This window comes from Amphiprion ocellaris, unplaced genomic scaffold, assembly GCF_022539595.1.
Source record: "Amphiprion ocellaris isolate individual 3 ecotype Okinawa unplaced genomic scaffold, ASM2253959v1 Aocel_unscaffolded260, whole genome shotgun sequence".
Taxonomy (NCBI): domain Eukaryota; kingdom Metazoa; phylum Chordata; class Actinopteri; family Pomacentridae; genus Amphiprion; species Amphiprion ocellaris.
In genome coordinates this window covers 1-24,058 of record NW_026559434.1, presented here as the reverse complement: position 1 = coordinate 24,058, position 24,058 = coordinate 1, and the positions used below count along the sequence as shown (strand labels likewise).

Below are 24,058 nucleotides of genomic sequence, written 5' to 3'. Positions count from 1 at the left end.
CCCACATAATCAAAGACAACCCTCCTTTTAACAGGGTCCCTCATGCCCCTCACATTCAACGACAGTACATTAAAAGAACTCATCTTGAAAATTCAAAAAATTAATCTCCAAACAAACCCAGACCCCTTCCTATGGATCATACAAGTTCTCGCTGTCCATCTGCTCTGCCCAGGAAAAAGGCATGGCGTTCGGCGAGGACGACGGTCTGTTCGGTCCCTCATATGCATCCTCCCCCAAAGGTGAAGGTACCATGAGAAGATCTGGAGTCAGTTCAAGCTCCAGTTCAAAATCAGGCATGAGCGGGTCCCCCACAACAGCCTGAGTCTGTCCCTCATTCCCCCCTTCCCCGTCCCTCTCCACACTGTTTCCCACCTCCATTCGACCCTCTACAACCCCTGCTACTCCTTCTAATTCCTGGTCGGGCCCCGCCCCCTCCCGGCCCGCAATCTTCAACCCTCCATTCTCGACTGTTCCTTCACCCCTTGACCTCTTGCTATGCATGCCCTTTTCAGCAGGAGGACCCGCTTCAAAGGCCTGTGATCCTCGACGTGCCCCATGCTTGGCCTCGGGTAAGGCTGGGGCAGGGGTACTAACAGAGGAAACCACCTGGAGGCCGACCGAGGTCGATGAGCCCTCCCCGTGGTCCCCCGCAGGAACAGGTATGACGTTTCCTCCACCTGCAGCACTCTCTCCACCTTCGGCCGGGCCAGCCCCCGTTGGAGGTCCATTTGGCACATCCTGCACTGTGCCAGCCAATCCAAAGCCTTTGTTGACCCTCGAGGATCCCTCTGGCTTCCCACCTCTGGCGACTTCAGCAAAAGTCTTTACACGCTTTGGGCAGTCACGGTAGAGATGCCCCAAGCCACTGCATCCATGACAGGCCCTTGGTGCGCCACAGTCCTTCGCCTCATGTCCTCCTTGCCCACAGAACCGGCAACGGTCTCCGGCACATGTTGCTTCCACGTGGCCTGACTGTCGACATCGACGGCAAAATGCAGGTTGCCGCGAGTAATACAGGAAGCCCCTGTCACTGCCCAAGTTGAAAAAAGCGGGCGGATGCTTCAGGCCATTAGGCCCTTCTGGATCAGCCTTTAAAAGCACCTGGAACTGCCGCCGACCAGTCCAAAATCCCATGGGATCCTTCACATACCTGGCCGCCGTCACCACCTCTCCGTATTGACTCAGAAACGAAGCCAATTGCAGGTCAGTGACGAACGGGTTGTACATGTGCACCGTGATCAGTCTGAAGTTCGGCCGGTCCAGGTTCCAAATCTTGTACTTGGCAAGGGGCATTGCTGCTGCTGCAGTCCTGCATTTCTCAGCTGCTTGTCCGTAAATTTCCTCCCCTCTCAGCGTGACATCAAAGGCCTTGTCTTGCTGATTCCACTGGATGCAGTAGACATCTTCCACCTTGAGATGAAGAAGCCCCATGACGACATTCTTGCAGAACCAAGCACGGGACGATGCATCTTCCTCTGTTGAAGCCACTTGGAAACGCAGAGTGTATCTCAGCCCAACCCTTGGGATCAGCTGCTCCGATGCGGCCTTCGTGGCCATCCTCGCAGTGTGAAAAACGGTATCCGCTCAGCAGTGACTGTCGTGAAGCCAGATACTACACTTGATCTTAGCCAAAAGGCCGAGAAGCGATGAGCCCTGACTTTTCGCTGCCGGGGCCCAACCCCCTGGCGCAGTTCTCGCTTGTGCTGGTGCACTGTTTTCACCGGGCTGCACAAGTGGTTCCTGCTTGGCGACTCCGCCCACAAGCTCCACTGAGCACTGCCCAAACCCCCCCATCAAGCACAGACCCTCTGCTTTCAACCAATAGGTACGGCTCTGCCAGAGAGCAAAGCCTGCCAAAAATAGGCTAAACTCGTTGGAGTCACTCTCCACGGAAGTCTTTAGTAAAAGGCGAAAGACTTGTGCGTTATGAAGAGAAACCAGAGTAAGGGTGTCTTTGCTGCGGAGAAGCAGCCCAAAAGCCTGGTGGTCCCAGCCACTACCCTCGTGGTGGGGCTCGCTCACACACTTTGTCCAGCATGTGGCAGTGAAGAGCCGCCGTTACACAACGAGGCATCCATTGTAGTTTCACTTTCAGCCCAACACGACAAGGTTTGTGACACAGAAAAACGCCAGCGACGATAAATCACCTTATATGGCACCTCGTACAACAGTGTGGCAGAGACAGGCTCCTGCCGCGGAGATTTTCCGCTCAAGTTTAGTGTTTGTTTACGAAGCTCTGCAAGGTAAGAATAAATCAGTACATAAATAAATGAATAAAAAGGATGCCACGTCTTGCCGGAGCATCTATAATACTGTGGTTTGTTACCCAGTCCCTCGCTTACGGCCACACCCGCCTGTGTGTGCATGTGCAGTCCAACCAGGAAGTAAGAGAGACCAGTGAGGAAAGCCAAACAATTGTTCTGTGGGAAATTGTTACTGCGGTGAATTGGAGCGTTTTTGAGACACAAATTGTGGTTTTTTACAACCCCCAGCAGTGGGAACACTGTTTGGGGGTTACGTTTTTGAGTTGATTTTTGTTTTTTTTTTTGTTTTTTGATGGACTTTGAGAGCGCGACACGTCAAAGGGTGAGCATGGTGGTTGGGAGGAATGACAGCACGGCTAAGGACAATACAAAGGAAATGGCTCAGGAGAAAGGACTCGGACGAATGGACACTGAAGCAGAGAACGGCAAGATTGAACGGGTAAAGAACACGGAACGGCAGACGACTATGAGAAGATTTGTAGAAAAAGAAGGAATGAAGGAGGGAGAGAGGCTGGCAGCGGCGGTGGTGACAGATGTGAAAGCAGGAGAACAGAGACGACAGCAGGAGAAGATGATGATTTACAACAAAAAACTGACTTGTCAAATTGAACTGATTGGAGAAGAGAAGGTGACTGTAATGGAGCTGCTTAGGATTATCCGAGAGCTGTGTGGTGGACTGATGGCATGCAGGCAACTATCTGCATCCAAATATGAAGTGACGATGACCAGTGAAGCAGGATTCAAGCGGCTGTTGGACGGGTTTAAGATTGGATCAACTGTTGTTATGGCTAAAGAGCTAACAAATGACGAGCTAGTTGTTTCGTTCCTTGCACTGCCAGCATACATCACTGATGAGGAAATCATTGACAAACTGGTCGGCTGGGGGGTGACAGCTGTATCACCGATAAAGAGGAGGATGTGGCCTGGCACAAACATAGCAGATGGGACAAGGTTTGTTAAAGTTAAATTCACTGATTATGTGCAGTCTCTACCATATTCAGCTAAATTTATGACCGTAACAGGACCAGAATATGTACGTGTGATACATGATAGACAGGTAAAGGTGTGTAGATTGTGTATTCAGCCGGGCCACATCCTCAGAGAGTGTCCTGATTTTAAATGTCATGTGTGTGGGGAGCAGGGTCATTACGCTAAGGAGTGTGACATGAGAACGAGGGTGAGGCGATGCGAGCTGTGTCATAACCAACTTGCAAATTGTATATGCAACAAAAGTGAAAATGATGTTACAGAGAACTCCGTTTCTGAGTCGGAGGATGGAGGAATGTGTGTGAGTGACCAGGAGGAAGAGGGACTGAACAGCCAAGAGCGAGAGCAACTGGGTATGACACTCACCGGTGTGATGGGCTACGGAGGCGTGGAGGTTCCCGGTCCTGCAAGAGCGAGGGACGCTCAGCCGGACAGCCTGAACCGGGAGGAGGCGGTGGAGAAACTGGCCTCTGAGGAGCCCCAGTGTGCTCTGAATGGAGTGGATGAGATGGCAGAAATGCCTGATGACACTGTCCCCGAGTCACAGTCTCAAATTCCGCCGGGCCAAGGTGGAGCTGAGCGGAACCCGGTCATGCAGCTGTCATCCTCTGACTCGGAAATGGACCTCTTGGAAGTAACCCAGTTAAGAAAACGGCAAAATGAATCCAGGCAGCGGAAGACAGTTAAGAAACCAAAGAGTAAAAAACGGTTGTGACATGGCCAGTAAACTCATCCCCGTTCTCTGTCCACTCCTTATGCTGCAGCTCATATCTTTCAATGCATGTGGGCTCCGCACAGAAGTCAAGCGAGCAGATGTGCTTAAGGAGGGGAGAGGAAAAATCATGTGCCTGCAAGAAACCAAGTGGGATGAGGGGCTAGTGGAGAAAGTGCAGAAAGAATGGAAGGGTGGAATATATACATCTAATGGGACAGGCACAGCCAGAGGGGTAGCAATTCTCGTCCCAGAGCAGCTGAAAGAAACAGTTAAATTAATATACAAGGAAAAGGTGGGGAGAATAATAATAATAGATTTTCAACATAATAATGAAAACTATCGATTAATTAACATACACTGTCCCAATATAGAAGGGGAGAGGAAAGATTTTGTCAGGGGTTTAAATAAATGGGTGACTAATAAAACAAACTGTTTAATAGTGGGAGATTTTAACATTTGTTTAACAAAACTAGACAGTGCAAAAAATAACACATACAAAAATGATACAAGCAGGACTGAGTTGAACAAATTGATGGAACGTAATAATCTCATAGATATCTGGAGAAACCTAAACCCATTTAAATTGCAGTATTCAAGGCAGCAGGTAGTGGAAGGGAAACTGAAACAAACAAGAATTGATCTATGTCTGACTTCACCTGAAATAACCAAAACTGTAAGTGGGGTCAGGTACAAGAACAACTCATGGTCGGATCATTCATATATGGAGGTGGAAATGGGTGGACAAGGGAGGGCCAGGAATGGAGGCTCCTGGTGTCTGAACAACAGTCTGTTGGAAGACCCAAAATTTACAGCAAAAATGAGGAGGATGCTAATAAATATAACAGATGAAATCAGATATACAGAAGACACATTTTCATGGTGGGAGGGAGTGAAGGAAAGGATTAAAAAACTGTGTATAAATTACAGCAAACAGAAAAGGTGGGAAGAGAATAAGGAGGAAGACAGAATAAGACAACAAATCAACACTGAACTGGAAAAAATAGATGAAAATGCAGATCACAATATAACAAACTATTTATGCTTAAAGAAAGAACTAGAAAAAATTGAAATGAAAAAATGTAAAGGGGCAATAATTAGAAGCAAAGCAAAATATGCCATTGAAGGGGAAAGGTGCACAGGTTATTTTCTAGGCTTGGAAAAAAGAAAACAAGTAAAGTGCTACATCCACGAACTAATAAACAGCAAAGGGGAAAAGGTTAGTGAAACTGAAGGGATTCTGAGTGAGGTGCAGGATTTTTATAAGGAACTCTTTGCCAGTGAGGGTGTGAATGAGGAAGCTCTTGAGGAAGCTCTTGAGGAAGCTCTTGGGACCCTGAGCAGCCGACTTCCTCCTGAGGAGGCTGAATGGTGTGACTCCCCCATGGTTTTAGGAGAGGTGGAGGCAGCCATCGGTGGACTTGGAAGGAACAAAAGCCCTGGCTCGGACGGTATCACTGCTGACTTTTACATCTCTTTCAGAGACCTGCTGGCCCCAGTCCTCCTCTCCCTCTACCAAAGTATGGAGGAGCAGAGGTCAACCCCCAGAACCTTGACGCTAGGATTGGTAAGTCTGGTGTACAAACAGAGGGGGGACAGATCCTGCCTGAAGAACTACAGACCGATCAGTCTACTCAATACAGACTACAAAATACTAGCAAAAATATTAGCAAACAGGTTGAAAAACGTCATACATCACATAGTAGGAGACACACAGTCATACAGCATACCAGGAAGAGAAATTTCAGACACAATACTAACAGTTAAACATGGGGTGCAGCAGTTACAACAGGAGGGGGGGATTTACATAACTGTAGATTTCAACAAAGCATTCGACAGAGTAGAACACAATTTTTTATGGAGGTTAATGAGCACACTGGGGTTTAGGAACAGGTACATGGGCTGGTTACAATTATTATACAACAATGCACACAGTCAAATAAAATGCAATGGGTTCTTAACGAAACCAATTCAACTACAACGCTCAATCAGGCAGGGCTGTCCTCTCTCTGCGCTTTTGTACAGTTTGGCGGCCGAGCCACTGGCCCAGCTGATTATCACAGACAGGCACATAACGGGGATCACAACACCAGCACAAAGACATATTAAAATAGTACAATTTGCTGACGACACAAACTTATTTCTCAAGAACTCAGAACAGGTGGACAGTGTAATCACGCACCTGGACACTTTTTGTAGAGCATCGGGAGCACGGGTGAACACAGAAAAGTCACAAATCATGTTTTGTGGCTCGGTGGCTCGGCCGCCAAACATTTGGGGATTTGAAGAGGCCCAGGAGAGCGTCAAGGTTCTGGGGGTTTACATTGGCAGCGATGCTGCGGCAGCGAGGGACAAATCCTGGGAGGGGCTGCTGGCCAAACTCCCAGGTCAGTTCGGGTTGTGGAAGATGCGAGGGCAGACCCTGAGGGGCAAGGTGGTCGTGACCAACTCCCTCATTTTGTCAAAGTTAACACACACATTGGCTGTCCATGACCTCCCCAACGCAATACTTGCGAAAATCAACAATCTAATAACTACATTTCTTTGGAAAGGCAAAAGTAACCTGGTAGCACACAAAACAATAATAGATGACTACAAGAAAGGAGGCTTAAACTTAATAGACATTCACACAAAAAAAATTAGCACTCAGAAACAAAATCATTATTAAGCATTTGGACAAAAACAACAGAGCGCTGTGGAAAGATTTTTTCACACAACAGCTTAAAGAAATCAGCAGCTTAGGAAATTTTCAACTTTGTCAGATAGCTCCACATACTCACTATACCCAGCTAGACAGTTTTTACAGGGAGGTCATGGAGGCGTGGGGGTTGGCACGACCACTGGTGAAGGCCCAAGTTAACACCAAGGCTCAGGTGCTGGCACAGCCGGTCTTCCGAAACCCGGACATTATGCACCAGGGGAGGCCCCTCTTAGGTGGTTCCCTCGAGGCTGCAGGCCTGATTACCATCGGCCACCTGCTGGACCAGACAGGGAGGATTGACCGGGAGCGGATTTGGAGAATCGCGAAGGCAAGAACAACAGTCAGAGTCAGGAGGAGGGATGTGGAGATCAGATGCTCCACAACTGAGGGGGGGATGCCGTCCGGGTGGAGGGCCGCCATCGCCAGTGGAGTGGGTGACCTGGTGCAGGACAACACCCCAACATTCTTTCTGGAACACAATAACACAAGTAAGAGCATCACAGAAACAACAACAAAATACTGGTATAAAACATTCAGAAATAAGGTGACACAGCGTCCCACGGCAGAATCGGCCTGGGCAAAGCTATTTCCACATAAACCTATACACACAATTTGGCAAAACATTTTCCCAAAATTTTGCAGCACGCAAGCAGCGCAAACAGACTTTAAAATAAGACATAGACGAATTTTTACAGGCGTCGTACTGCACCAGGTCCATAAAGCTAAATTCGGGAGGAACTGCTTGGTGTGCAGGGACAAGCCGGAGGACCTGGAGCACCTGCTGTGGGGATGTCCGGTCGTGGCCCTGTTCATTGAGCAGGTCAGATGCTTTCTGGCAGATTTTTTGTCTTGGGAGGCCAAAAAAGAAAGGGACTGGCGATGGCACTGGCTGTTCGGGGTCTCAGAGAAAAAGAAGGAGGTGAACAAAAATCTGCTAAACATTGTCCTTGGATTGGCCAGACATGTGACTGTCGTGGCAAGGAACTATGCCTTATTTGAGGACAAAGCAGTCAATAGGTGGAGCTTATTTAAAAATATGTTCAGGTCACACATCAGAATGTTTCAGGATCAAGATGACTTTGAAGAGGTGTTTGTGAACCATGCAAAGCTTTTGCTTAATGGGGAAGGGGAAAAAATTGTCTTTCAGTTTTAAAGAGAGTATGTTAAAAAAGCAATCATGGTTTTTTTTTTGACTGTGTGTTTTTTTACTTTTGATTTATGGGTTTTTGTTTGTGTATAGAAGAAAACTTTAAAAGTCAGATGAGTTACTTTGTAAGGGAACCTTCTTGTTTTTGAGGGGTGGGGGGGTTCTTTGAAATGTTTATGAACTGTTCGGGCTGTGGATGAGAGGGTGTGACATCCAAGTGGGAGGGTGAGGTGGTTTTTTTATGTTTAAGGAATTGTTGATTTTATGAAACTGTCAGGTTTCTCTTTTTTGGGTTTTTTTTGTGTGTGAAAGGTATGTAAATATTGTTTGAAACTTTTTAGGAAGATGTGTAAAATGATGTGAAATGAAATCTTTTGTCAGAATTTTGTACTTTTGATAATAAAAGATTAAAAAAAAAAAATGCGCCCGATCTCGTCTGATCTCGGAAGCTAGGCAGGGTCGGGCCTGGTTAGTACTTGGATAGGAGACCGCCTGGGAATACCAGGTGCTGTAAGCTTTTTTTACGTCTCCTCATGACCTGCCAGTCATTCCAGACCAGACTGTCAACCAAGTAGCACCGCGCCGGGGTGTCAGGAAAACTTTGCCGCTTGATATAAAATTCAATATTGCTTTATTTTCAGAGTGGCCACCCGAGGCACCAGCCCAAACGCCCACACTTGGCAGCAAGCAACGCTTCTCAGTCGGGCAACCACGTCACCCACACAACCTCGGTTTCACAGAGCAATCAGGGGAGAGCGCGAACGCAGTCCCCCGCTATCAGAAATTATGCAGTCGAGATTCCCACATTTGGGGAATTCGCAGGTGTCAGCTAGCCGGAGTGCAATGGCTGGGCCTCGACCTGGGTGAACCACCTTGCTGATCATGGTATCTCCCCTGCCAGGTAAGTATGACTGGGTGCGGGTGGACCCGGGGGCCCCATCTCCACATGCAGTACCCTGGCTCATGGTGCCTGAAAGGCGCAATTCCAGGCTCTGGCCCCGCGGCAGCAACCGCACCAAAGCATTATGCACGAGGTTGCTTGTGCAGCCACTGAAAACGGCCTTGCAGACATTGTTTGTTCCACCAGGAACATCCCTGCTTGTGCCTTTTTAATTTCACGGCACCGACGCTTTCCGCAATGAACGGCCGTCGGAGCAAACAGCACACAATTCATTAGGTTGGCCTTAAAAGGGCCACACCCAATTCCCCACTGCCACTGCAGTGCTAATTGATTGACAGCATGGTCTGGAAGGATGGGCGGGTCATGAGGAGGCGTGAAAAGCTTACAGCACCTGGTATTCCCAGGCGGTCTCCCATCCAGGTACTAACCAGGCCCGACACTGCTTGGCTTCCGAGGTCAGACGAGATCGGGCGCATTCAGGCTGGTGTGGCCGTAAGCGACAGCGTCCCTCACTTACGGCGCTTTTCTAAGTGTCCGTCATCACCAGCATCTGAGTCCTGATGTCCACGTGAACGTGACAAGAAGCTCTCAACACACTCACACACTTTGTCCAGCATGTGGCAGTGAAGAGCCGCCGTTACACAACGAGGCATCCATTGTAGTTTCACTTTCAGCCCAACACGACAAGGTTTGTGACACAGAAAAACGCCAGCGACGATAAATCACCTTATATGGCACCTCGTACAACAGTGTGGCAGAGACAGGCTCCTGCCACGGAGATTTTCCGCTCAAGTTTAGTGTTTGTTTACGAAGCTCTGCAAGGTAAGAATAAATCAGTACATAAATAAATGAATAAAAAGGATGCCACGTCTTGCCGGAGCATCTATAATACTGTGGTTTGTTACCCAGTCCCTCGCTTACGGCCACACCCGCCTGTGTGTGCATGTGCAGTCCAACCAGGAAGTAAGAGAGACCAGTGAGGAAAGCCAAACAATTGTTCTGTGGGAAATTGTTACTGCGGTGAATTGGAGCGTTTTTGAGACACAAATTGTGGTTTTTTACAACCCCCAGCAGTGGGAACACTGTTTGGGGGTTACGTTTTTGAGTTGATTTTTGTTTTTTTTTTTGTTTTTTGATGGACTTTGAGAGCGCGACACGTCAAAGGGTGAGCATGGTGGTTGGGAGGAATGACAGCACGGCTAAGGACAATACAAAGGAAATGGCTCAGGAGAAAGGACTCGGACGAATGGACACTGAAGCAGAGAACGGCAAGATTGAACGGGTAAAGAACACGGAACGGCAGACGACTATGAGAAGATTTGTAGAAAAAGAAGGAATGAAGGAGGGAGAGAGGCTGGCAGCGGCGGTGGTGACAGATGTGAAAGCAGGAGAACAGAGACGACAGCAGGAGAAGATGATGATTTACAACAAAAAACTGACTTGTCAAATTGAACTGATTGGAGAAGAGAAGGTGACTGTAATGGAGCTGCTTAGGATTATCCGAGAGCTGTGTGGTGGACTGATGGCATGCAGGCAACTATCTGCATCCAAATATGAAGTGACGATGACCAGTGAAGCAGGATTCAAGCGGCTGTTGGACGGGTTTAAGATTGGATCAACTGTTGTTATGGCTAAAGAGCTAACAAATGACGAGCTAGTTGTTTCGTTCCTTGCACTGCCAGCATACATCACTGATGAGGAAATCATTGACAAACTGGTCGGCTGGGGGGTGACAGCTGTATCACCGATAAAGAGGAGGATGTGGCCTGGCACAAACATAGCAGATGGGACAAGGTTTGTTAAAGTTAAATTCACTGATTATGTGCAGTCTCTACCATATTCAGCTAAATTTATGACCGTAACAGGACCAGAATATGTACGTGTGATACATGATAGACAGGTAAAGGTGTGTAGATTGTGTATTCAGCCGGGCCACATCCTCAGAGAGTGTCCTGATTTTAAATGTCATGTGTGTGGGGAGCAGGGTCATTACGCTAAGGAGTGTGACATGAGAACGAGGGTGAGGCGATGCGAGCTGTGTCATAACCAACTTGCAAATTGTATATGCAACAAAAGTGAAAATGATGTTACAGAGAACTCCGTTTCTGAGTCGGAGGATGGAGGAATGTGTGTGAGTGACCAGGAGGAAGAGGGACTGAACAGCCAAGAGCGAGAGCAACTGGGTATGACACTCACCGGTGTGATGGGCTACGGAGGCGTGGAGGTTCCCGGTCCTGCAAGAGCGAGGGACGCTCAGCCGGACAGCCTGAACCGGGAGGAGGCGGTGGAGAAACTGGCCTCTGAGGAGCCCCAGTGTGCTCTGAATGGAGTGGATGAGATGGCAGAAATGCCTGATGACACTGTCCCCGAGTCACAGTCTCAAATTCCGCCGGGCCAAGGTGGAGCTGAGCGGAACCCGGTCATGCAGCTGTCATCCTCTGACTCGGAAATGGACCTCTTGGAAGTAACCCAGTTAAGAAAACGGCAAAATGAATCCAGGCAGCGGAAGACAGTTAAGAAACCAAAGAGTAAAAAACGGTTGTGACATGGCCAGTAAACTCATCCCCGTTCTCTGTCCACTCCTTATGCTGCAGCTCATATCTTTCAATGCATGTGGGCTCCGCACAGAAGTCAAGCGAGCAGATGTGCTTAAGGAGGGGAGAGGAAAAATCATGTGCCTGCAAGAAACCAAGTGGGATGAGGGGCTAGTGGAGAAAGTGCAGAAAGAATGGAAGGGTGGAATATATACATCTAATGGGACAGGCACAGCCAGAGGGGTAGCAATTCTCGTCCCAGAGCAGCTGAAAGAAACAGTTAAATTAATATACAAGGAAAAGGTGGGGAGAATAATAATAATAGATTTTCAACATAATAATGAAAACTATCGATTAATTAACATACACTGTCCCAATATAGAAGGGGAGAGGAAAGATTTTGTCAGGGGTTTAAATAAATGGGTGACTAATAAAACAAACTGTTTAATAGTGGGAGATTTTAACATTTGTTTAACAAAACTAGACAGTGCAAAAAATAACACATACAAAAATGATACAAGCAGGACTGAGTTGAACAAATTGATGGAACGTAATAATCTCATAGATATCTGGAGAAACCTAAACCCATTTAAATTGCAGTATTCAAGGCAGCAGGTAGTGGAAGGGAAACTGAAACAAACAAGAATTGATCTATGTCTGACTTCACCTGAAATAACCAAAACTGTAAGTGGGGTCAGGTACAAGAACAACTCATGGTCGGATCATTCATATATGGAGGTGGAAATGGGTGGACAAGGGAGGGCCAGGAATGGAGGCTCCTGGTGTCTGAACAACAGTCTGTTGGAAGACCCAAAATTTACAGCAAAAATGAGGAGGATGCTAATAAATATAACAGATGAAATCAGATATACAGAAGACACATTTTCATGGTGGGAGGGAGTGAAGGAAAGGATTAAAAAACTGTGTATAAATTACAGCAAACAGAAAAGGTGGGAAGAGAATAAGGAGGAAGACAGAATAAGACAACAAATCAACACTGAACTGGAAAAAATAGATGAAAATGCAGATCACAATATAACAAACTATTTATGCTTAAAGAAAGAACTAGAAAAAATTGAAATGAAAAAATGTAAAGGGGCAATAATTAGAAGCAAAGCAAAATATGCCATTGAAGGGGAAAGGTGCACAGGTTATTTTCTAGGCTTGGAAAAAAGAAAACAAGTAAAGTGCTACATCCACGAACTAATAAACAGCAAAGGGGAAAAGGTTAGTGAAACTGAAGGGATTCTGAGTGAGGTGCAGGATTTTTATAAGGAACTCTTTGCCAGTGAGGGTGTGAATGAGGAAGCTCTTGAGGAAGCTCTTGAGGAAGCTCTTGGGACCCTGAGCAGCCGACTTCCTCCTGAGGAGGCTGAATGGTGTGACTCCCCCATGGTTTTAGGAGAGGTGGAGGCAGCCATCGGTGGACTTGGAAGGAACAAAAGCCCTGGCTCGGACGGTATCACTGCTGACTTTTACATCTCTTTCAGAGACCTGCTGGCCCCAGTCCTCCTCTCCCTCTACCAAAGTATGGAGGAGCAGAGGTCAACCCCCAGAACCTTGACGCTAGGATTGGTAAGTCTGGTGTACAAACAGAGGGGGGACAGATCCTGCCTGAAGAACTACAGACCGATCAGTCTACTCAATACAGACTACAAAATACTAGCAAAAATATTAGCAAACAGGTTGAAAAACGTCATACATCACATAGTAGGAGACACACAGTCATACAGCATACCAGGAAGAGAAATTTCAGACACAATACTAACAGTTAAACATGGGGTGCAGCAGTTACAACAGGAGGGGGGGATTTACATAACTGTAGATTTCAACAAAGCATTCGACAGAGTAGAACACAATTTTTTATGGAGGTTAATGAGCACACTGGGGTTTAGGAACAGGTACATGGGCTGGTTACAATTATTATACAACAATGCACACAGTCAAATAAAATGCAATGGGTTCTTAACGAAACCAATTCAACTACAACGCTCAATCAGGCAGGGCTGTCCTCTCTCTGCGCTTTTGTACAGTTTGGCGGCCGAGCCACTGGCCCAGCTGATTATCACAGACAGGCACATAACGGGGATCACAACACCAGCACAAAGACATATTAAAATAGTACAATTTGCTGACGACACAAACTTATTTCTCAAGAACTCAGAACAGGTGGACAGTGTAATCACGCACCTGGACACTTTTTGTAGAGCATCGGGAGCACGGGTGAACACAGAAAAGTCACAAATCATGTTTTGTGGCTCGGTGGCTCGGCCGCCAAACATTTGGGGATTTGAAGAGGCCCAGGAGAGCGTCAAGGTTCTGGGGGTTTACATTGGCAGCGATGCTGCGGCAGCGAGGGACAAATCCTGGGAGGGGCTGCTGGCCAAACTCCCAGGTCAGTTCGGGTTGTGGAAGATGCGAGGGCGGACCCTGAGGGGCAAGGTGGTCGTGACCAACTCCCTCATTTTGTCAAAGTTAACACACACATTGGCTGTCCATGACCTCCCCAACGCAATACTTGCGAAAATCAACAATCTAATAACTACATTTCTTTGGAAAGGCAAAAGTAACCTGGTAGCACACAAAACAATAATAGATGACTACAAGAAAGGAGGCTTAAACTTAATAGACATTCACACAAAAAAAATTAGCACTCAGAAACAAAATCATTATTAAGCATTTGGACAAAAACAACAGAGCGCTGTGGAAAGATTTTTTCACACAACAGCTTAAAGAAATCAGCAGCTTAGGAAATTTTCAACTTTGTCAGATAGCTCCACATACTCACTATACCCAGCTAGACAGTTTTTACAGGGAGGTCATGGAGGCGTGGGGGTTGGCACGACCACTGGTGAAGGCCCAAGTTAACACCAAGGCTCAGGTGCTGGCACAGCCGGTCTTCCGAAACCCGGACATTATGCACCAGGGGAGGCCCCTCTTAGGTGGTTCCCTCGAGGCTGCAGGCCTGATTACCATCGGCCACCTGCTGGACCAGACAGGGAGGATTGACCGGGAGCGGATTTGGAGAATCGCGAAGGCAAGAACAACAGTCAGAGTCAGGAGGAGGGATGTGGAGATCAGATGCTCCACAATTGAGGGGGGGATGCCGTCCGGGTGGAGGGCCGCCATCGCCAGTGGAGTGGGTGACCTGGTGCAGGACAACACCCCAACATTCTTTCTGGAACACAATAACACAAGTAAGAGCATCACAGAAACAACAACAAAATACTGGTATAAAACATTCAGAAATAAGGTGACACAGCGTCCCACGGCAGAATCGGCCTGGGCAAAGCTATTTCCACATAAACCTATACACACAATTTGGCAAAACATTTTCCCAAAATTTTGCAGCACGCAAGCAGCGCAAACAGACTTTAAAATAAGACATAGACGAATTTTTACAGGCGTCGTACTGCACCAGGTCCATAAAGCTAAATTCGGGAGGAACTGCTTGGTGTGCAGGGACAAGCCGGAGGACCTGGAGCACCTGCTGTGGGGATGTCCGGTCGTGGCCCTGTTCATTGAGCAGGTCAGATGCTTTCTGGCAGATTTTTTGTCTTGGGAGGCCAAAAAAGAAAGGGACTGGCGATGGCACTGGCTGTTCGGGGTCTCAGAGAAAAAGAAGGAGGTGAACAAAAATCTGCTAAACATTGTCCTTGGATTGGCCAGACATGTGACTGTCGTGGCAAGGAACTATGCCTTATTTGAGGACAAAGCAGTCAATAGGTGGAGCTTATTTAAAAATATGTTCAGGTCACACATCAGAATGTTTCAGGATCAAGATGACTTTGAAGAGGTGTTTGTGAACCATGCAAAGCTTTTGCTTAATGGGGAAGGGGAAAAAATTGTCTTTCAGTTTTAAAGAGAGTATGTTAAAAAAGCAATCATGGTTTTTTTTTTGACTGTGTGTTTTTTTACTTTTGATTTATGGGTTTTTGTTTGTGTATAGAAGAAAACTTTAAAAGTCAGATGAGTTACTTTGTAAGGGAACCTTCTTGTTTTTGAGGGGTGGGGGGGTTCTTTGAAATGTTTATGAACTGTTCGGGCTGTGGATGAGAGGGTGTGACATCCAAGTGGGAGGGTGAGGTGGTTTTTTTATGTTTAAGGAATTGTTGATTTTATGAAACTGTCAGGTTTCTCTTTTTTGGGTTTTTTTTGTGTGTGAAAGGTATGTAAATATTGTTTGAAACTTTTTAGGAAGATGTGTAAAATGATGTGAAATGAAATCTTTTGTCAGAATTTTGTACTTTTGATAATAAAAGATTAAAAAAAAAAAATGCGCCCGATCTCGTCTGATCTCGGAAGCTAGGCAGGGTCGGGCCTGGTTAGTACTTGGATAGGAGACCGCCTGGGAATACCAGGTGCTGTAAGCTTTTTTTACGTCTCCTCATGACCTGCCAGTCATTCCAGACCAGACTGTCAACCAAGTAGCACCGCGCCGGGGTGTCAGGAAAACTTTGCCGCTTGATATAAAATTCAATATTGCTTTATTTTCAGAGTGGCCACCCGACCTCGGGTGGCCACCAGCACCAAACACCCACACTTGGCAGCAAGCAACGCTTCTCAGTCGGGCAACCACGTCACCCACACAACCTCGGTTTCACAGAGCAATCAGGGGAGAGCGCGAACGCAGTCCCCCGCTATCAGAAATTATGCAGTCGAGATTCCCACATTTGGGGAATTCGCAGGTGTCAGCTAGCCGGAGTGCAATGGCTGGGCCTCGACCTGGGTGAACCACCTTGCTGATCATGGTATCTCCCCTGCCAGGTAAGTATGACTGGGTGCGGGTGGACCCGGGGGCCCCATCTCCACATGCAGTACCCTGGCTCATGGTGCCTGAAAGGCGCAATTCCAGGCTCTGGCCCCGCGGCAGCAACCGCACCAAAGCATTATGCACGAGGTTGCTTGTGCAGCCACTGAAAACGGCCTTGCAGACATTGTTTGTTCCACCAGGAACATCCCTGCTTGTGCCTTTTTAATTTCACGGCACCGACGCTTTCCGCAATGAACGGCCGTCGGAGCAAACAGCACACAATTCATTAGGTTGGCCTTAAAAGGGCCACACCCAATTCCCCACTGCCACTGCAGTGCTAATTGATTGACAGCATGGTCTGGAAGGATGGGCGGGTCATGAGGAGGCGTGAAAAGCTTACAGCACCTGGTATTCCCAGGCGGTCTCCCATCCAGGTACTAACCAGGCCCGACACTGCTTGGCTTCCGAGGTCAGACGAGATCGGGCGCATTCAGGCTGGTGTGGCCGTAAGCGACAGCGTCTGAAGTATCTGATCTGATATGAGTTCTGATAGTTGTTGACCATAAAGTGACCTTTAACTAACAGGAGGTAGTAAGTACTGAGGTATGTGTGTTCGGCTCCAGAAATCCTATGCTTTGTTGACATTGGGGTCCACTGTTAACCTATAGCTGATTTGTGACCCTTAGGAATGTGCAGAGTAGGGGGTTTTTGTCTGAGGAGGTGTTGTTCTTGAGTAGGGGTTTGAACCAGATGCTGTAATTCGATCCTTTACCAGAGGGTATAAAATGACCACCAGCCCTTTGTTCAAGTGGGATTTTCATATTGGCTGGGAAACTCTCCACAGGCAGACCATGGTGCCTGTTCAGATGCTGTCCTTTTCAAGTAATAAATTATATTATAAAAGTAACAGTGTCAATGGACGTTTTCTTCAACATCTACACATCCTTGAGGTTTAAGAGAAACTACGACAAAAAGTGGCGACGAGGATGGGATCAGTTTGTGGTCTCCTTTGAGGTCACCGACAGCTCCAGCGCACTTTTCCACCGCTTCAGAGAAGGAGAAGGAGAAGAGAGAAGGACTGGTCAGAGAGAGAAGAGTGAGTATGTTTCTCTCACAATGTGAGGTGCTGGTTGGTGCGTGGAAGCTGGGGGTGTTTGGCTGCACTGTAAAGGATCATGTGTGCATATGCCAGGATGTGTTGAGGTTGAGGATAGCGTTCGATCTAAATTGGGGGGTTTATTGATAGATAAAAGTTGAGTTGACAGAAAAGGAGTTTATTGAGTTTAAGAGAGAAAAAGTATAGAGTAGAGAAGAGTATAGAAGTTGAAATGTTGAAGTTGAAGAGGTAAATGTAGAATAGCAGAACTAGTAACGATGGAGCAAGCTTAATAACCATGCAAGTTTAATGAGACAGGCCTGAATCTTGTTAAGGGTAAGACATGTGTAAATTAGACGCTTTAAGTGAAAGTTGGCTTTTGAGTAGTCGAATTGGTGCTTAGAAAAGAAGAGGACAGAGTGGATTTTACCTGTGGGGCCCAGAGGTCAATTGGCAAAGTGAAAATATAGAGAGGAAGAGATGAAATGAAGAGAGACCGAGTGAAGAAGAGACTAAAAGAGGCCTAGAAGAAATAGAGTTTGAGAAGAAGAGGAATGAGGATGATGAGGGAAGCCGCAGATTTGGACAAAGCCCTCTGGGAGGCAGGTAGCACTGGCCATAAACCCTGTTATGTGAATAGCCTACATGTAGCAGGTCGGTTCATAGAACTGGGGATATAATGATTATATTCAATCGTAAATAAGTTCCCTCTCAAGTTCCCACCGAAAGACGTCACGGTGTCCGAAGCAGCTTCTCGATTGGATGATTTATATCCCAGAATGGTAGCACAAATTTAGATGATAAGAGAAAGAGAGAGTTGAAGGAGCGGCTTAAGCATGCTTTTAGGATTTGTGTGAATGATTTGATGCTGGGATTGGATGCTGAGAGTGTTGTGGATGAGGTTGAATAGGCCTATGTCTTTATTGTGTGAGTTTGATTTGTTTGATAGTGTGTTGAGTGTGGGTGCTTTATTCTGTGAGTTTGTGTTGGCGCCTATGTCTGCATCTGGGTCTGGGTCTGGAGTGCACGCCAGCCCCTCCCTGATGTGTGTGTGTGTCTGTCTGTGTGTGCGTATGCTGCAGCGACTGTGTGTGTGGGAGATCTCTGACATGGGGCAGGTCCCTGTGGTGTTTGTTGGGGAGAAATGTGGCCAAAATGAAACAGATAATGAATACATAGATGAATAGAGGGGATATTTCTGATTGAGTCGACTTTTATGGCTGATATATATATATATATATATATATATATAGAATAGTCTTCTTATTAAGTAGATAGATATAGAGAGAGGTTGTGGCCTCCTCAGTGTTGAATACCTATGATCCCTTCTGCAGGGGGGACGTTTATGAGTTTGCTAAATCCTTATGAGCCTTAGGGTGGATGTGTATACATCTGATGAATATAGGGGAGCCTTTGCTGAGTCTGAGGAGAAGTAGAGACTCTTGAGGGAAGATATTAGTTGGGGGACAATGAAATGATCTAAATGTTGATGGAGAGATGAGTGCGAATTGCAGTGAGTTGTTTTGGGGTGATGTGGAAGATTGATGGTGATCATATGACATTAACCCTTTGTTTTGTTTTTCCAATGTTCGACTGTGATGTGTGAGAATTGTGGAGGAGACTGAGGAGATGGAATGCATCTGGAATCCGATCCTCCAAGAGGACAGATGAGTGGACAGCTGATGGTGCTCTACATGAGCTGAAGCTTTGCAGATGACAGCATGTGTGGCTCTGGTGTCTGACGTCATCAAGGCTAGTGTGATTTTATCCACAAACTGTTTTTGATGTTGTTTTGCTTATGTACACATATGTTTATTTCTGATATTGGGGACACATATTTAGTTTGTTCACATATCGGCCCACAGTGTTTCCTTTAGTTTGGGGTTGATGAAGCACATCTGTGTATACATAGAGGGGATGTTTTAGTTATTGGAGAGGAAGCTTGGCAACAGACTGACCATCTGAGGCATTTATTGATTAGTGGATCATTAGTGATTGAGATGATTGTTGAACATTTGTAGAGAGGTTGCTTTGGCTTAGAGGCTGTTGAGTGGATGATGTCAAAGATGGACCATATAGTTAGGAGAGTGATTACGCCTGTTGATGTAGTCCAAAAGAACAATCTGCTTGTTGAAGGTATTGCAGAGATGTCGTGGAAGTGGAGCAAGCGATGGCCTGATGTCGACCGACCTTGGCCAGTAGAGGGGACTCTCAATCCTGATGTGATAGAGACGATGCAGGTGCTGGTGTCCACCCATAAAGCAGGCCAGAAGAGAGGGAAGAAAGGATGGAGACGCATGGAGGGGAGACGGATGGAGCTGGGTATGCTGAAGTTGTTTGAAAATGAAGGACAGAAGTTGTTGAAGGTTGTGAAGGAAAGGAGAGAGCAGAATGTCGAGGAAGCAGAGCAGCTAGTGGAGAAGGTTGATGCACCTTTCTCACATGTGGCTTCAATGAAGAAGCCCCCACCTAATGAGAGGGGGGGGGTGACTGTTGCATCAGAGATGAGGCTGTTGGAGGATATGATCCAGTAGTGAGAAGGATTTTGGCTAGAGCAGAGAAGAGAGGTGATGAGAGAGTGCAGAGAGGAGGTCTAGGAGAGGAGGAGACTGATGAGAGTGAGAATGGAGACAGTGATGAAGATTCTGAGAGTGAGAGACAGTGGGTTTTAAGAGAAGTTGAGAGTAGGAGAGGAAAGGTGTCAGATAAGATGTGTCCAGTGGTTGTTAGAGGCCAGAATCTGGATTACAAGCCTTGGCAGAATACTGATGTGTCAGATATACTTGAGAAGTTGCAGACTCTTCAAGATGGGGCATATCCTTGGATTTCGAAGCTAGAGGAGGTCCTAGTGGGAACACAACCTGCCATGGGAGACATTAAGCGACTCTTAGCTAGTCTCCTGGGTGTTCCTGTGATGGAGGAGATCCTACAACAGGTGGGTCTTAACAGATATGTGGCAACTGTGGTGAATGATGCAGACCTCTTTGCTGCAAGTAGAGGTAGGATGTGGAGAGCACTGAGGGATACGTTCCCAACGAACATACATCCTGATAATATTTTGGTTGAGCCACTGGGTCCAGAGGAGAATCCGAGGGCCTATGTGTGGGGGGCTCATCAGATGTGGAGAAATGTCACAGGAAATGACCCAGAAGTGAACCAGATGGAGAAGTTGATTCTGCGAGGTAAAATACAGAGGGGGTTGGCCCTACCAGTGAGGAGTAGACTGGCAGAAGTGGTTTCTCTGGGGAGCATGAGGAGAGCTGCCTACACAGATCATGTGGCTCATCTGGTGGAGCTACACAGGAAGAAGGAGCGTGCCCGGAAACAGCAGGATGAGGAGATGCTTAGGAAACTACATCAGATGCAGCTGGAGGAATCTAGGAGAGAGGCTTGTAGTGACTAGTGGTTATAGAGGGGTGAGTCTGACTCCTGAGAGCAACATATATCTGCAGTCAGTGAAACAGCCAGAGGATTCTTATTGTATGATAGATGATTTGAGGGTATAGTGCCTGATTTTTCAGTGTTCCACTAAGTGTGGAGAAATTACATAGTTCTCATATTTGTAATACATATTGGAAGATGACTTGGATACTCAGTCTGTTGCTAAGTTGTTGCTAAGTTTTTGTTAAGTTGGTTGTTAAGTTTGATGTTTGGGGTGTCACTTAAAATAGAGATGTCCAAACCTTAAGGGGGTTTAGTTTGATCAAAGGGGGGACTGCAAGATGTCCGATGATAATCTGATGATAATCTGGTAACAAAGTGAACTGCTATGTATGATGTTGTTGGTTGCAAGATACTGGTGGATGATTTGTTTCTTCCTAGAACACTGAGGGGAGAGAGTGGCTGTGGTGCAGAGATTCCTGCAGCCGAGTGGACTCAGATGTTCACATGTGGACAATGGAATGGACAATGAGGAAGGAGGGAGAATCCTGAATGAGGACACTGCAGTGAGAGCCTACTACGACCAGATGCTGCTGCTGAAGAGCGAAAGTTGGATATATTGATGTGTTCTTATGTATGCTTACAGGATTGGATGTTGTTTCATCATGTATAATCTGTTTTATCATTAGAGGTTTACTCTTGCTTACATTTTCCTACATAGGGGAAATATTTGAATTGTGATAATGCTAGTATGTCTAGTTTAGGGGGATTCTATAACTCTGTATGATGGATGTGAGCTGTTTATGATAAGGGGATGTTTTCTCCTAGGAGGTGAGTACATTGGGATCTCAGGTGTTTTGTTTTTTTCGATTGTTTAGGGACAGTGATGTTAGGCAGGAGGAGGTCCACTGAAGGGTACGATGGGTCGACCAGCCTGACTTTGGACACTTTTTGAGTTTTCTTTCTGTGATTCCCAAATGTATTTGCTTCCACTTATTTCACACAATCCTTTGAACCTCTTTTCTGATTGGCTTGGAGTACCATATGTGGTCGCCTAGGCAGAGGGACCGTGGGAGAATTTTCCTGTCTTGATTGTTTGATGGATAATTTGGGAAAGCTAGCTGCCAGGCAGGTTTTTCGCTCTCACACTCCATAAATTTACTATGTTGCTGAGCTTGTGCCATGATTAGCATGGATAGAAGAAAAGTCATAAACATTTTCAATGTGACTCTTATGTACTCAATATTACGATGATTAGCGAGACAAATGTCTTGAAGGGGGGAAATATGAAGTATCTGATCTGATATGAGTTCTGATAGTTGTTGACCATAAAGTGACCTTTAACTAACAGGAGGTAGTAAGTACTGAGGTATGTGTGTTCGGCTCCAGAAATCCTATGCTTTGTTGACATTGGGGTCCACTGTTAACCTATAGCTGATTTGTGACCCTTAGGAATGTGTAGAGTAGGGGGTTTTTGTCTGAGGAGGTGTTGTTCTTGAGTAGGGGTTTGAACCAGATGCTGTAATTCGATCCTTTACCAGAGGGTATAAAATGACCACCAGCCCTTTGTTCAAGTGGGATTTTCATATTGGCTGGGAAACTCTCCACAGGCAGACCATGGTGCCTGTTCAGATGCTGTCCTTTTCAAGTAATAAATTATATTATAAAAGTAACAGTGTCAATGGACGTTTTCTTCAACATCTACACATCCTTGAGGTTTAAGAGAAACTACGACACGTCCCTCACTTACGGCGCTTTTCTAAGTGTCCGTCATCACCAGCATCTGAGTCCTGATGTCCACGTGAACGTGACAAGAAGCTCTCAACACACTCACACCCTTTGTCCAGCATGTGGCAGTGAAGAGCCGCCGTTACACAACGAGGCATCCATTGTAGTTTCACTTTCAGCCCAACACGACAAGGTTTGTGACACAGAAAAACGCCAGCGACGATAAATCACCTCATATGGCACCTCGTACAACAGTGTGGCAGAGACAGGCTCCTGCCGCGGAGATTTTCCGCTCAAGTTTAGTGTTTGTTTACGAAGCTCTGCAAGGTAAGAATAAATCAGTACATAAATAAATGAATAAAAAGGATGCCACGTCTTGCCGGAGCATCTATAATACTGTGGTTTGTTACCCAGTCCCTCGCTTACGGCCATACCAGCCTGAATGCGCCCGATCTCGTCTGATCTCGGAAGCTAGGCAGGGTCGGGCCTGGTTAGTACTTGGATGGGAGACCGCCTGGGAATACCAGGTGCTGTAAGCTTTTTTTACGTCTCCTCATGACCTGCCAGTCATTCCAGACCAGACTGTCAACCAAGTAGCACCGCGCCGGGGTGTCAGGAAAACTTTGCCGCTTGATATAAAATTCAATATTGCTTTATTTTCAGAGTGGCCACCCGAGGTCGGGTGGCCACCAGCACCAAACACCCACACTTGGCAGCAAGCAACGCTTCTCAGTCGGGCAACCACGTCACCCACACAGCCTCGGTTTCACAGAGCAATCAGGGGAGAGCGCGAACGCAGTCCCCCACTATCAGAAATTATGCAGTCGAGATTCCCACATTTGGGGAATTCGCAGGTGTCAGCTAGCCGGAGTGCAATGGCTGGGCCTCGACCTGGGTGAACCACCTTGCTGATCATGGTATCTCCCCTGCCAGGTAAGTATGACTGGGTGCGGGTGGACCCGGGGGCCCCATCTCCGCATGCAGTACCCTGGCTCATGGTGCCTGAAAGGCGCAATTCCAGGCTCTGGCCCCGCGGCAGCAACCGCACCAAAGCATTATGCACGAGGTTGCTTGTGCAGCCACTGAAAACGGCCTTGCAGACATTGTTTGTTCCACCAGGAACATCCCTGCTTGTGCCTTTTTAATTTCACGGCACCGACGCTTTCCGCAATGAACGGCCGTCGGAGCAAACAGCGCACAATTCATTAGGTTGGCCTTAAAAGGGCCACACCCAATTCCCCACTGCCACTGCAGTGCTAATTGATTGACAGCATGGTCTGGAAGGATGGGCGGGTCATGAGGAGGCGTGAAAAGCTTACAGCACCTGGTATTCCCAGGCGGTCTCCCATCCAGGTACTAACCAGGCCCGACACTGCTTGGCTTGCGAGGTCAGACGAGATCGGGCGCTTTCAGGCTGGTGTGGCCGTAAGCGAGAGCGTCCCTCACTTACGGCGCTTTTCTAAGTGTCCGTCATCACCAGCATCTGAGTCCTGATGTCCACGTGAACGTGACAAGAAGCTCTCAACACACTCACACCCTTTGTCCAGCATGTGGCAGTGAAGAGCCGCCGTTACACAACGAGGCATCCATTGTAGTTTCACTTTCAGCCCAACACGACAAGGTTTGTGACACAGAAAAACGCCAGCGACGATAAATCACCTCATATGGCACCTCGTACAACAGTGTGGCAGAGACAGGCTCCTGCCGCGGAGATTTTCCGCTCAAGTTTAGTGTTTGTTTACGAAGCTCTGCAAGGTAAGAATAAATCAGTACATAAATAAATGAATAAAAAGGATGCCACGTCTTGCCGGAGCATCTATAATACTGTGGTTTGTTACCCAGTCCCTCGCTTAA

At 46.9% G+C, this 24,058-nt stretch overlaps 8 non-coding genes and 1 pseudogene across 8 annotated transcripts; 1 reads left to right on the top strand and 8 right to left on the bottom strand.

The window, feature by feature from the left end:
- Positions 1 to 1,571: 1,571 nt before the first annotated feature.
- Positions 1,572 to 1,648, bottom strand: LOC129348473 (U2 spliceosomal RNA; annotated as a pseudogene).
- A 182-nt stretch (positions 1,649 to 1,830) lies between these two features.
- LOC111585621 (U5 spliceosomal RNA) lies at positions 1,831 to 1,946 on the bottom strand. Its single transcript, XR_002747845.2, has one exon. It is a non-coding gene; the product is annotated as a U5 spliceosomal RNA (small nuclear RNA).
- A 6,611-nt stretch (positions 1,947 to 8,557) lies between these two features.
- On the bottom strand, positions 8,558 to 8,720 carry LOC111573400 (U1 spliceosomal RNA). Its single transcript, XR_002746537.2, has one exon. It is a non-coding gene; the product is annotated as a U1 spliceosomal RNA (small nuclear RNA).
- Positions 8,721 to 9,091: 371 nt separating this feature from the next.
- Positions 9,092 to 9,210, bottom strand: LOC111573393 (5S ribosomal RNA). Its single transcript, XR_002746536.1, has one exon. It is a non-coding gene; the product is annotated as a 5S ribosomal RNA (ribosomal RNA).
- Positions 9,211 to 15,858: 6,648 nt separating this feature from the next.
- Positions 15,859 to 16,021, bottom strand: LOC111571248 (U1 spliceosomal RNA). Its single transcript, XR_002746355.2, has one exon. It is a non-coding gene; the product is annotated as a U1 spliceosomal RNA (small nuclear RNA).
- Positions 16,022 to 16,392: 371 nt separating this feature from the next.
- On the bottom strand, positions 16,393 to 16,511 carry LOC111585054 (5S ribosomal RNA). The gene has a single exon (XR_002747770.2). It is a non-coding gene; the product is annotated as a 5S ribosomal RNA (ribosomal RNA).
- A 6,113-nt stretch (positions 16,512 to 22,624) lies between these two features.
- Positions 22,625 to 22,743, top strand: LOC111584169 (5S ribosomal RNA). The gene has a single exon (XR_002747558.1). It is a non-coding gene; the product is annotated as a 5S ribosomal RNA (ribosomal RNA).
- A 239-nt stretch (positions 22,744 to 22,982) lies between these two features.
- LOC111574881 (U1 spliceosomal RNA) lies at positions 22,983 to 23,145 on the bottom strand. Its single transcript, XR_002746671.1, has one exon. It is a non-coding gene; the product is annotated as a U1 spliceosomal RNA (small nuclear RNA).
- A 371-nt stretch (positions 23,146 to 23,516) lies between these two features.
- LOC111574853 (5S ribosomal RNA) lies at positions 23,517 to 23,635 on the bottom strand. The gene has a single exon (XR_008601005.1). It is a non-coding gene; the product is annotated as a 5S ribosomal RNA (ribosomal RNA).
- Positions 23,636 to 24,058: the final 423 nt, after the last annotated feature.